The 14,633-nt window shown below is 40.0% G+C and overlaps 2 long non-coding RNA genes across 2 annotated transcripts; both read left to right on the top strand.

The window, feature by feature from the left end:
- The first annotated feature begins 8,910 nt into the window (after positions 1-8,910).
- Positions 8,911-10,304, top strand: LOC134453760 (uncharacterized). Its single transcript, XR_010035731.1, has 3 exons — positions 8,911-8,977; positions 9,422-9,557; positions 9,796-10,304. It is a non-coding gene; the product is annotated as an uncharacterized LOC134453760 (long non-coding RNA).
- Positions 10,305-11,888: 1,584 nt separating this feature from the next.
- LOC134453759 (uncharacterized) lies at positions 11,889-13,691 on the top strand. The gene is made up of 3 exons (XR_010035730.1): positions 11,889-12,280; positions 12,599-12,735; positions 13,289-13,691. It is a non-coding gene; the product is annotated as an uncharacterized LOC134453759 (long non-coding RNA).
- Positions 13,692-14,633: the final 942 nt, after the last annotated feature.

Genomic DNA, 14,633 nt, shown 5'->3' with positions numbered 1-14,633 from the left:
ACTGTCTTTCAAAAGTAGGCTATGTAGTAAGCTGCTGGTACTACTGTATTGGTTAGATCATTAGTCCCACTGTAACACAGAATGAGGGGAAAGCATTAGGAAGTGACCGTAAGGGTATTGCAGTTGATTCATGTGTGCAAACATGTAACATCGTGTGAGTAACAGAACATGTGTGCATCGATGCGTTATGACGCGGAGAGATGCGAGGATCTTTGTCCAAATCGCTAGTCGCATGCATCATCGCTAACTGCGTTTACATCGCGTGCCGCGTGTAAGGGAAATGTTAGCTGACATGTATGGAATTCACTTCAATTTGTGCTGTTTCCTGCTCCAGTTGTGGACAGAACGATTGGCCAAACTCACAATAGAAAGCCTTTGCTCTGCTACTGTCTGTTGGATTCCAGCTATTCTACTCAAAATCTTGAATATTATCTTATAAACCATCCTTAAAACTTACTATGTGCTAACCGGAATCCTGTGTGTTCATTTTAAAAAGAATCGGAGAGCGCGGTGTCCAATTTTCGAATTAAGCCGGTTTATTCTTCCAATATAAAAAATACAAGGTCATACATTAATGTTTAAATGATTAAAGCATTGCCAGAGTTCTGTAGTCTCTATCTTACCCTAACCACCAACAGATCAGAACTCTCTATCTTTCCTGTGCTCTTGCTTAAAACTGCTTCCTTGGGTGTGTCTGAGTGTCTGGCCCAGCCCTTGGGCCTTTGTCCATTGTAGTCATCCTGATATTCGCTTGGTGGGGTCTGGTTCTTGGTCCATCTTCCTGGTTAACGCTTACACATACTGAAAAACAGATGCCCAAACCTCTAAGACCAATTGCCTATTCATCATGTAGAGCTTGGCAGTTCCTTGTGACCTTTCTGACCTTTGAGGTGGTCAGTGTGGGGGCATACCAGTTAAGGCACTCATTAAGTATTTAGCATCAAATCATCAAGTTTTCACATCCCACAAACTTAAAGATATCCAAAAGTCTACAAGTCATCAGATTAATCACATATAGCTATAAAACAAAAGTATCTTATTACAACACACAAACACACAGTAGTTTTAAACATCCTGGGACACAGAGACACATACTTAAACAAACACCCACACACACACACAGAGAGACAGTGGGGGTAGCTGGACACACACTCAAGCACACAAATAAGAACACATGCTCTCTTCTCTTACACACTCTGAAACTTAGCGAAGCATTCAATTTCTCTTAAATTCTTATCCTGTCTAAGACCATACTCCTTAGTCCAATACAAAGTATTCTATTACCCAAATAATACTTCTGATATATTTTGACTATAGATTATGCATACATATTCAGTGAATTGATTTACTAGTAAAATATTTTTCAAATGAGCACTTATTATTATGTCACTACATTGATTTCATTGCTAAATTATGACTCATATATCTACAACTCCCCCTTTTGGTCTGATTTAACATCAGACCATAACATAATGTCTTAAAATTTGCTCTTTCTGAAATGCAAATAGCTTATTTAATGATTGGAGTTATGTAGGCAGATGTGCATGGGTAATATATGGTAGCTATTCCATTAATTGTCACATTATTCCCTTTAAAAAAAACCCCAACAACAATCAAAACTAAAACCTCATAATAAAACAACAAAAAACTGTCATGGATTTTGTAATTTAACTTGTATTTATCTTTTCGTTGTTTGAACTTTCTTTTCACCGCCTTATTCATTCTGCTATCTGTCCATCGTTCTGCTCCCCTACTTGTCACAATTGTTTTCCTTGTACCTTTAATCTTAAGTGTATGGACCAATGCACGTAATATCTTTTTGATGTGTCCCCCTTTTCAAATGACATATAACATGACATAAAATCATAAACAATTCTGACATAAATAATTCCAGCATTCCTCATTCTGCATCCTAGAGATGAACAAAGTCATATATTTAATTCCATCATGACAACATTGCAAACCAAGATGTTCTGTGAATTTGTCTTCCAGTAATGTGAAGTCCTTCAAATGTATCTGCATACGTTTCATTTGGCAACCTCATAAAATCTGCTGTGGTGCAATATTTTCTTGTGAATATGTGTTAAAATTATCCGATGTAAGTCACACTCAAAAAGAAAATGATGTGAATGAAAAAAATATATATAAAATATTTGAAAAATAATTGTCTAAGCAATGTGTCAAAAACCTTTCACTTCTCATTGCAATGTGTCAAAAACCTTTCACTTCTCATTGCAGGCAAAATACAGCCCATAACAAGCACCCTGTCCATCCCCCATCAAAGTAACCCATTATTGTCAGCTCTAGTCAATTATAATTAACTCTCCCCCTTTTCATCTGTGTGTGTACCCACACAGATTAATACTAGGAATAAAGGTGAGACTTGCAGGGGTGTGCCAAGGCGTAATTGTCCCCAAGACACACAGTGTACCAACTTGTTAGGAATGGTGGACTTTCTTGTCGCACTTCATAGAATCAGCGAAAGTGCTCTGTCCACTCATGGACAACACATACATTGCTCTATCTCTTTAAGATCTGACTCTGTCTCAGACATATGCCATAGGTTTCCCAAAAGTAGTTGGACCTCTCAGACAATAGAGCATTCCAGGCTGTTCAGATCACCTGGTTTTCCTCAAAGCAAACCGCTGTTCACACTTACAAGTCACTGGTCACACTAGTTGGAGAAGATTCAGCATGTCCTAAGGCCATGGCACACAACTGCTCCTGAGAAAAAGAAAATAATTCACCACTGTTTAAAAACCCTGTCTTGGAATACAAATGTTAAAATACATCAGGGATGAACTTGGAGAGTGACATGGACTGTACCCTAGCCATTAAATTGAAGTGTTCGGCTTAAACTGCAATGTAAAAACTATCACCAAACTTTAAGTTTCCAATTTACCTCCTGCCATATAACCAGAATGAACAATCCTTTCCCTAAAAGAATATCATGGGAAAAACTAAATTAAACAAATGATACCACAAATAAAAAAGCGTGAAATATTAAACCCAAAGACCTGGTCAAAAATGTATCTACTTGCTGCTTTCATGGGCAGCCAAATGTCACTGTATAATTCTATAACCCAATTCCTTTCATTTCCACGTTTGTTCATCACAACAAAACAAATAAAACTAGATACATCAAAATAATGCTTGGTAAGGAAAGCAACAGAGAGAATGAGAATGCCTACAAAAGAGTAAAGAATAAATTAAACTTCAACTACTCGCAAACTTTGTATACTTCACACAGTCATACAGAACAACAAAAAATAAATACAAATCTAATTCAATTGCCTTATCTAAACTCATCCTTGCAATCTGAACTCAGAAATCAACTTAAAATCACACAATAATGAAAAGCAAAAGAAAACAAAACAAATTATTTCACGTATCAATGTATTGTCCTTTAAATTGAATAGGAGGAAGATTAAACTCATTTTAAAAGAAAGAAAAACAAATTGGTTGTTGTTGAAAAGCAAAACATTCTTACCAAAGACACGCATGATAACAGATGGTCTGTTTTCAAACAAAAAGTAAATAAAATAAACATGAGATAAAAACATAGGAAACCAAAACAAATAAATTAACAAGCTTTATGAGAAAGAAATCGGTTATGAGTTCATACTGCCCTCAAAAATCAGTATGTGGTAAATGAAAATTGCCCCACTATTCACCTATTAAGTTCAGGCACAAGTACAAAAGTACACCTTCCTTCCTAAGAATTGAGAACCATAAAATAGCTTTCTGTCACCCCACACACAAAGAATGTGGACTCACACAGTCAATCATTTTCGTCAGACACACACAATCTCTCCCCCTCTCCCGTTCACTCAGCCATACACTTCAGACTCACAAAGACACAGGGAGAGATCCACATGAAGAACACACACTCACATACAATCTGGCCAGCACTCACACTTTTTGGGCCCTTTTACACAACACAAAGACAGACAAACAGGCAACATGGTTATTAGTAAACAGAAAGTGTTACTATATTTACGGTAAGACATTAACTGCTCAAAGACTAAATCGAAGGGATATTTTGAAATAGCATCCCTGCATCTTTTTTATTTTCATGGTCATGACTACTTCAATTTAATCAAGAGCAGTTGTCAAAAACACATATATAAAATTTAACATGTTAATTTGTTCTATCAATTAAATCACTACAACACATGCATGAGTAGGGTGACACACAAACCATGAGCATGCTGAGGTGCTGGGCCTGCTTATTGTGGGGTTAGATGTGGCTTGGGCACTGCGTGGTACCCTGAAAGACGTCGCCTGATTCTTGAATGAGTCCTGGCAACCCAGTGCATAGGACCCCAGTGGGTCCTATCACGCCAATGGTTAAACATTGCTCCGGGGTGTGATAACGGTCGTGTTGGTGGATAAGGTGGTTGTTGTGCATACCCGTAACCTCCCCCATATTCATTCAGAGTCCATGGAATGCCCTGCCACTTCATGTGGGGGCACATTCTCCTCCAATGACCTCGCTGGCCACAGACATGGCACGTGTCCCACAACATACGCCAACCAGTCTCATGCCTCCTTCCCCATTCCCCTGGACCTCTTTTCACTTGGGGGAACGGCTGTTGAACCATTTGATCCTCTGATTTGTTTTCTATGTCATTAATTCTCTTCCGAGCCTCCTCTAACTGCAGTTTTAATAGCTCAGCACGTGCTGTCTCTGTATCCTCTTTATTATCCCTTTCCTTATCCCGGTGTCTTTTCATGTTGTGTTTCAAGTGGTTTTCCCATTGTTCTGTTGTACACCCTGGCATATCAGGGTTGTCCAGCATGGCTTCCTGAACTGTCTTGGGCATGCTTGCTATAATGGCCTTTCTAAATTGATAAGTCTGCCACTTTCCAGAGCCTGGATGACACCCAGTTATTTCAGCCCAAGTGTCCTTACACCTTTTCAGAAATTCCAATATATCCTCATTCTCTTTCATTGTAAATGAACATGCATCAATGGGAATGGGGAATCTGGCTCGCATAGCTCCTCCCAATTGGGTAGCGTGTGTGGTAAAAGGCTGAGAGTCTTCCAGGTTGATGGTACCCGCATTGGTCTCTATCTGCCTAATATCATAGGGGATCTGTTTTTCCAGTATTGCCCTCCAATCTCCCATAGCAAGCTTATTACCCTGGGTAAGTTGCAAAAACTTTGCCATCCATACCCCTCCCCCCTCTGAGGGATGGGGCATTTTATCCAAAATGCCATTCATATCAGTAAAAGAAAATGGCTGGTAAACCTCCTCTGCCTTGGGTCCTTTACATATCAATGGAAACATGTGCTGAGAGACAGGTTGTGGTTGCAAAATCTCTCTCATTCCACCAACTTTCAAGACATTTTTCTTATCTGAGGTCACACAATATGCTTCTTTCTCTTTCGTGTCTGACTCCAATAGATTGCAAACCGTTTGCAGTTTGTTCCTTCCATCTAGACTAGGCCTACATGTCTCTTCTTCTGCGGCCTTTTGACATTGTTCTGCAATTTCAGTAGATGCTTGCTTTTCTTCCTCTGTCTCACTCACAAAGTATGATGGTGGGGCAGGGGGCAGAGTTATGGATGCTGGGCTATTTTGTGTCAACAGGATTCGATTCTCTGGGCAAGTCTCTGATTTTGTCTGGGCAAATTCTAATGCTGCGCTAGCTAATGACATATTGTAAAGACAACTCCTTTTATACTCTAATTGCTCCAACTCAATTTGGGTATGCTGTACTGCTGTGATAAGATGGGGCAGCAGTTGGTACTTTTCAGTATCTTCTGGCACCTGCTTTTGTCTCCTCAACTCTTCCCAAATTATGTCATATTTTTCTCCCATTGTTTTCCTTTCCTTTTCAATCAAGCCAGCCATAAGTTGTTGTTTAATGGCCTCCCATTGACCCTTCACAGTGGAAGTTAACAAAGGAGGGAAGCCCTCAAGGTTACGCTTTTCACCAAATATCATTATGTGTATTTCTCTACTCTTTTCAAAGAATTTACGTCAGTAGTCTTTAACACACGTTTCCACAAAATTGTTCCACAACACAAACTCCTTGAGCCTTCCTTTAAGTTTAAATCAACTCTCCCAATGGCTAACAAATGGGCAAGATATGGCGACGACCATTACATTTACATATACATTTAGGTTAATTCCATAAGGTAAAAACATTCCGTTATTGACTTGACACACTAAAGATAGCCTACACAATCACAATTTACACCATACTACCCAAACATAAAAGGTCATGTACACAAATATCAATGCAATAAACACCAAATATTACCACCATACTTCCATTAAACCATTCTACCCAGTCAGAATCTTTTTCAATTTCGTACACACAACCATAGTGCTTCAATCATTTTGTTAAGATGGATACAGTAGGGTGACAACTGTCCAATATGCCCAATAGCAGTACTTTGGTGAAACAGGCGTTCTGCTTACCTCTTTCAATGTGCATTTTGCTGTTATCACACAACTACAAAGTATATCATCTTTCTTGAGTCATTGTTTTGTCCGCTGCTCTCCATCACCATCGTCTCCATCACGTCGGGGTATCACCAATTGTTGGATTCCAGCTATTCTACTCAAAATCTTGAATATTATCTTATAAACCATCCTTAAAACTTACTATGTGCTAACCGGAATCCTGTGTGTTCATTTTAAAAAGAATCGGAGAGCGCGGTGTCCAATTTTCGAATTAAGCCGGTTTATTCTTCCAATATAAAAAATACAAGGTCATACATTAATGTTTAAATGATTAAAGCATTGCCAGAGTTCTGTAGTTTCCATCTTACCCTAAACACCAACAGATCAGAACTCTCTATCTTTCCCTGTGCTCTTGCTTAAAACTGCTTCCTTGGGTGTGTCTGAGTGTCTGGCCCAGCCCTTGGGCCTTTGTCCATTGTAGTCATCCTGATATTCGCTTGGTGGGGTCTGGTTCTTGGTCCATCTTCCTGGTTAACGCTTACACATACTGAAAAACAGATGCCCAAACCTCTAAGACCAATTGCCTATTCATCATGTAGAGCTTGGCAGTTCCTTGTGACCTTTCTGACCTTTGAGGTGGTCAGTGTGGGGGCATACCAGTTAAGGCACTCATTAAGTATTTAGCATCAAATCATCAAGTTTTCACATCCCACAAACTTAAAGATATCCAAAAGTCTACAAGTCATCAGATTAATCACATATAGCTATAAAACAAAAGTATCTTATTACAACACACAAACACACAGTAGTTTTAAACATCCTGGGACACCGAGACACATACTTAAACAAACACCCCCACACACACACACACAGAGACAGTGGGGGTAGCGAAACTCTGGACACACACTCAAGCACACAAATAAGAACACATGCTCTCTTACACACTCTGAAACTTAGCGAAGCATTCAATTTCTCTTAAATTCTTATCCTGTCTAAGACCATACTCCTTAGTCCAATACAAAGTATTCTATTACCCAAATAATACTTCTGATATATTTTGACTATAGATTATGCATACATATTCAGTGAATTGATTTACTAGTAAAATATTTTTCAAATGAGCACTTATTATTATGTCACTACATTGATTTCATTGCTAAATTATGACTCATATATCTACAGTCCCAGAGAGCTGGGAAAAAAAACCTTCATAGAAGAAGTCACTCTTAACAAGGGTGTTAACCAATTCAATGAGTTCTCTCATTGCGCTCTCTCTCTCTCTCTCTCTCTCTCTCTCTCTCTCTCTCTCCTCTCTTCTCTCTCTCTCTCTCTCTCTCTCTCTCTCTCTCTCTCTCTCTCTCTCTCTCTCTCATAGTAAAGTGAACTTAACTGGCCTACTATTTACCCATAACAAATGGTGAAGTTCTGAGCCCTTTTTAATTTTGACCACTGAAGTCATGATAATGCTTCATCATATTTTAGAAATAGGGCCCATGTGCCTACATATGCCTTTTATATACCAAATGTTTATCATTTTGAAATTGTTTCAGTTGTTTATGACTTGTGTAGGACTGAAATTATCTCTGCATACTACAAAGCAATGCAGCACTGCATTGCTTTGTAAACGTAGGCTATTCAACACACTTTAAAAACACACTGAAAAGATACGGCCATAGTAGCCTACTAAATTTAATACTGACATCCTGAAATTTGACTTGGTAGATCACGGCAGACCATCAACTTCAAAAGTAGATCTCGGTTAAAAAAAATGTTGGGCACCCCTGGATTAGAGTTTAGGCTACTTTATTTATGTATGCTCACTGAACCAAGAAGCCTAAATAAGGCAGTGGCCTGTTAATTCAAAATGACTCATTTTAAGACATTGATTACCATAGTGAAACACAATGTAACTGTAAAAACTGTGTGTAACATTTGATAAATATAATCAATTACTGATATTGTTTATTACAGAAATGTACCATGTGATGCAGTAGCCTGTTGATGCTGGCAAAAGATGCAATCTGGAGGATTTCAGGGTACGTTTTACTATGCTTCAATGTTAGGTGAGATGAATGTAATGCAGTGTTTCCCAACCAGGGGTACGTGTACCACTAGGAGTATGTTTTATTTTATGAATAAAAACAAATGTATGGTCATGATCATATTGGGATAGAGAACATGAGTGAGGTGGTACTCATACTATGACAAAAATGCTTAGGGGGTACTNGAGACGAAAAAGGTTGGGAGACACTGATGTATGCCCTGATCATGTATGCCCAGAGCAAAGTCACAGGCAGTGTGCTTCTCTTGCATTCACAGACTGCCCATGCTTTTTTAAAGAGATAAGTTAGAATGATTTGCATATCTATTTGTGTAGAGTTAATCACCAAGACAATTTCCAGAAGTTGTATCCAGGTGTCAATTGTGTCCTTGTTCTGGTGTTATTTTCAAACAGAGATGGCTCTTGCTCACTGGCAGTGACTTGGGTCATGTGAGACAGCATCAGAGCTCGGGGGACATCTCTCGCTCGGGTGAAATCTCTCCTGGAAGATTTCAAGGTATGAAATGTTTTACTCGGCTGCATCTTCCAATAGATTACTCTTTATATTGGTATGTAATGATGTCCTTACCACCAACAAATTCTCTTAAGCATCAATGTGGTCTATAATTCGTCCTGCGACTTCTCAATGCGAGCTCCCATTGATATTGAAGCAATAACTGCTCCGATTATTTTTTTGACTGGAGAAATGGAATCCTGCTACAGTGTCCCAGACATCTGTGGGGCTAGAGCCACACACACACACACACACACACACACACACACACACACACACACACACACACATACACATACACATACACACACACACACACACAAGAGGTGTAAGAGATTATCACTCTTTTGTTTGGACTTTCATATGTAAATTGTTTTTTTGTGTCCTGAAAATAGACAAATAAGCTACATACTGTACATGTTGTATTTGTGTTTTATGATTTTATAGGTGTGTGCAGAGTTCTGAAGAATAAAAGTCAACAGTCAAGTTCTTCTCCATATTCTCCAAATCTGACGGAGGCGTTCCATCAGGAAAGGGGGAATGGTTGGTCGATGCCTCCAGAATAATGATACCCATGACCCAGGTATTATGTACAAAGAGAATGTTAATTTGAATCTTGATGCCTACAATTTTGCTGATTTGTTGACAATCGAGATGTATAAACATTAAGTCAGAATAACTTATATTAAATTGTCTAACTTTTCACCTGGTGTATTTGGTATTGTGGTAGCATGTTTGAAATGGATGGTTAAGAAGGTAAAATATGTCATGGACATCAGTTAAATATTTACATGTGTATCTGTCGAATTACTTTGTTTCAGGCACAACATGCTGACAGGGAATCGGCTATGGCAGAAAGCATCCATGCCATCTACGTGATCCGCCATGAAGGTTCAGAAGCTACTGACAGTCCTGAGGACATCGGAATCATTTTCAAAGGGGTGACTGCATTTGGCTGCTTGCCAAACATCCTACCCAGGCTCCGCCCTCGCAGTGACGCAACACCTTCGGCTCTGCTACACACACTCAGGAAAACTTTGTTCAGGTACTTTCGGGTTCCCTCCACAGCAGGAAACTCCACCCACTTTGTCGGGAAGCAATCGACTTTCAGCATCACCAACCGTCCTGGCTAGAGGCGTGTTCAAGGAAGTGACAAGGTTTGAGCAGAGACGCTCTATTGGGACTAAGAAAATGTTTGGTTTAAACTTTGGCTCAGCCTGTTCGGCCCTCGACCAGTAGCAAATCATGAGAGTTGGGTCAACCATGCCGTTTGAGAATGTTGTTATGCTCTTGGTCAGACCAAGTCTCGAAGAGATTTGTAAGTCATGATAATCAGGTTACATTCTTGCCCTTGTTTACGCACTAAACTTGTTATCCTCCTTGAAAGTTGTGTGTGTGTGTGTGTGTGTGTGTGTGAGAGTAATAATGCAGACATAATAACAATTGACTAGAAGTACAAATACACATTTCTACATTATTGCTCACACACAGCTTTTGGTAAAAAATTACTGAAATGGCCAAACACCTTTATGCATTTTTTAATAAAGAGTCATTGCATTGAGCAGATCATTGAGAGGCTCTGAAGTCCACTACACTATTCTTAACTTGTGTGCGTGCGTACCTCCTCAAGCACATATACAGCACTCTATTTTTAACATTTTTTAAAAATGTTTTTCTTTTTTTGACTTAACAACCTGTTAAAAACACAGCGTTAAACTTTGGCTTTTTTCGCACACCTCAGCTGGCAGGTGCGTCGGAGATGGCACCATGGGTCACTCAGCAATAGTTTAAAGAAACTCCCGCACACTGACCATTTCGTAGCCTGGTAAACCAGCGCCACCTGCTGGACGCTGAAAAATTTTCAGCTGCGGGTGGGTCTGGTATCGAACAACTATTCATTTTGAATCTTGCCCTGAATCTGGCAAGATGGCAACTAAACCAATCACAACGCAGAGATGTGTTTTGAATCAACGCGGGCGGGGCAGAGGGTTCTGGGGCGGGGTTTTGAGGGAGTGACGACATAGCAGTGAGACGCTGGGCAGTGGAGAAAGCACAACAAGAAAGATGGCGTCGGCAATGGAACAGCGCTCGTTTGATTCTGCATTGGCGTCAGTTATGGAAGAATTAGACTTGGGGTTTTCGTTAAAACGTGAGCAAGAGGAGGCTCTACGTTCATTCATTTTTAAGAAGGACGTTTTCGCCGTGTTACCGACAGGCTATATGGCAAAAGTCTTATCTACCAGTTAACTCCACTGGTAGCCGAAATGATGGGGCTCTTTGAAAACCCGATGGTAGTACCGGTAATCGTCTCGCCCCTGTGCCCTAATGGTAGACCAGGCGAAGGAGGCGAGCAATTTTGGACTCACTGCCATGCAACTGGGCGTCGATAACCCAGCAAACATAAAAATGTGTCGTCAGTGCCAGTTGGTCTTCGGAGCAGTCAGGAGGCATGGCTTTTGCTGAACGCGACGTGTTGTCTTCCAAGACAAGGTCCTCGGAGTGGACGAGGTTCACCTCATATAATGGTAAGTGGCATGCTCTTAACAACGTCAGGGTGTGTGTAAAGTATATTCCTAAAAGATGACGGTAATGATTTGGTAAACGCTTCACCCTGTTGCCATTGTAACAGATGGACTGTCGCCCCGGACGTCTCCCTTTTTAATCTCAATTTACAGTCTTTAATGTTGACTATCTAAACAAAGTCTGTGGTCGCAAGATTGAAGATTACATGGACGTTGTGCGAGATGAACGTGGGGCTGATTGACTGGAGATGACAGATAAACGGCTGTTCACGGCGGCTAGAGGTTAAATTTTACACTTTGGAAACTAGTACACTGCACTTCGACGAGACCAGCATCGTGTCGCACTAAAATAACATCGATGTTATGGAGCTAATAGTGCCGGTGGAGTGATCTACACTAGAATCACACTGATACCGTGTATTCAGACAGTTAATACACCGAGTAAACCAACGAAAACACTTCTGAGACTCATTCTTGTGCGTGATTGTATTCTCAAACACTTCAGTGCGGTGAGCATTCCGAGAAACCACCCCCAGTCAATCGAGCCCCACGATGATCTCTCACAACGCACTTGCTCAATTATGTTGAATTAATTGTTCCGTTGATGTGGAAATAACACTAAGAAGCTAGTTTATATGGACTTAATTGCTTTGTGATTGAAGAATAACGTACTGATTTTCCACAGGGGGAAACGTGACAAAGGGAAGGCCTTCAGGTATTGTTTTGGCAAGCTAGGAGAACACATCTGACAGACAAAAGGGTTTCATCAAAGACACACAGACAGGTAAGCTAGTTCTATCATCTGTGGAAAGATGTCTTGGTTGTACTTTATCATAGCCAAATGTTGTGTTTGAGTTAAGGACTGTTCCCCACCCCATCTGAGTTATTGAGGGGGGTCTGTGTTAACAATATCCAGCAGTCTATTAGGCCTACAATCTGTTGTCACAAGTTAACACACTGATTGTAATAGGTAGTGTGAATGTTAATGAGGATCATGTCTGTGTGCTTGATCTTAACAATATGCAACTGTACCAGTTCACCAGCGAAAATATAGGCTACTGTTTGTCTGCCAGCTACATTCTTTTTTTTTCTTTTGTGCAAGCTCCTGAAGTAAAGGACCTACACAGGACCTTCATATCAAGGACATTGACTGTGTGGATCTCGAGGTGCAGTTACCCAAAAGTTGCTACCCACGGAATACCAGGTTTTGAGGGATCCTGCCAGAGCAGAGAATCAACAGTAAGTCATATCTTAACTTCACACAAATACACATACAAGGGTGTGGCCGACACACATGTACTTTATAATATATTATTTTCTAAGTAATGAGACAAATTGAGGAATACATATTGGCCTGGTTCAGTCAAGTGGAGTTGTTGTCTGTTTCAAGCTACAGGTGTTTGCAAGGCAATTTATTATTTGTCGAAATAAAGGCAAATTTCATACATGTGTGTGACCATTCATCTTGCCACCTGTATTATTTTGTAGTAGGAAGGCAGAAGTCTTATGGCAGCGTGATGCTACAGTAATGCTTACAGTAATTTAAAGAGTATAGTTTACCTTCCTTAAAGCAATGTTGGGATATATGCCTTGCTCAAGGGCACTTTAGGCATGGATGGAGGTGTATGCAGTGGTCAGAGATTTGAGTCAGCAACCCTAGTCTGATCTTAAGACCACCTCACTAATCATTATGCCACACTGCCCACCATGTTAACAAACTACAATATCAAGCCCCCATTTGCCGGTATTCATGACTCGTGCATTTTTCTGTTTGATTTGTTGTTATTGACAGGATACATTGAAGAGGAGACTCCGACATGACCGCCGGCATCTTGTGTTATTCACCCCCACCACTTGTAATACTGACTGCCTGAATTGTTGTTTGCTGCTCAGACTTTGTCAACAGATATGGTCTTCGACATGTTACCCTTAGGTGTGGAAACAGATTGTGACAGTCCAGCAAAATGAGCCAGACAGATAGTAACACTGAAAAAGGACAACGTTGTTCCCATGGCCTCCCACTGCAGAAGACTACAGACGTTCAGTAAAGCACAAACAGCTGTTCCTCTTGTACTTAATAATTTAGTCAGCTGGATTCTAGGTGCCACTAAGGAGCCAACAGTGGATAATTTTGTCAACATTTCAATGGCATACATTAAAAGGGCAGCCTGTAATTGTTTGCCTTGCCTCCATCTTCCTTGCCTCCATCTTCCTTGCCACCAAGGGGTTGTAGACCGATGCCCTAGTCCTCCTGTTTAGGTACAACCATGCAGTTAGGCCAGTCTATTGAAGCATATACTTATGACTGTTTGTATGTGTTGTGTATCTAGTAATGGATAAATTACCACATGAATAACTGCATATTCATTATATTGATAATTATAATGGCTTCCATTATTGATTAAAAAGGGATCTACCACCACTTGCATTATTGTTTTGTTATAAATGTAGCACTGTTAGGAATCCAGGAAGACGGATGCCGAGGCACTCAAGGTTGCATTTTTTTCCCCTTTTTTATTTGGCTACAATGCCTCAGCATCTGTCTTCCTGGACCAAGTTTGACAGCCCCTACACTGATGAGCACCAAGGAAAAAAGGTGAAGACCCAGAAGCACTCCAATTACCTGCTTGTGTTTGATAATGTTAGGATCCATTTATCCCACTTTAAATGCATGAATGAATATCACTGAAAATTGGAATTGTTTCCATTTTTTTTTTTTTAAATGTATATATCATGAAAGGTAACTTGCATTGCCTTTTGAAGCACAGTTTAACAGTTGGACCACTTTGTATAGCCTATATGAACGATCATTATTGGTCTTGGATATTATTGATATTGTAGGCCTATTTCTATTTGGGCTAATGTCTTTGCCTTTGGCACCCTCATGCATTATTGTTCTTCAAGATAGAAATTAATCACGGTCATTCTTAACTGTTAAGAATCAATCTGTCTTCCTTAGAGATATATATATTTTAAAAACCTTATTTTAGTACAATTTGTGGAACGCAAGAGGACTGATAGCTGTCCAAATCGGCAACGTGATTGGTTTAGCGCGGTCACGTGGTGTATCGTGTCTCCTCATTCAGCTAAGGAAAATATTCCTTCTGTAAACGTCTATACCCTTGGATGTTTTCACG

Source organism: Engraulis encrasicolus, chromosome 8 (genome assembly GCF_034702125.1).
Source record: "Engraulis encrasicolus isolate BLACKSEA-1 chromosome 8, IST_EnEncr_1.0, whole genome shotgun sequence".
NCBI lineage: Eukaryota > Metazoa > Chordata > Actinopteri > Clupeiformes > Engraulidae > Engraulis > Engraulis encrasicolus.
Note: the sequence above shows the minus strand (reverse complement) of the source record. Positions and strands in the feature narration are given on the sequence as shown.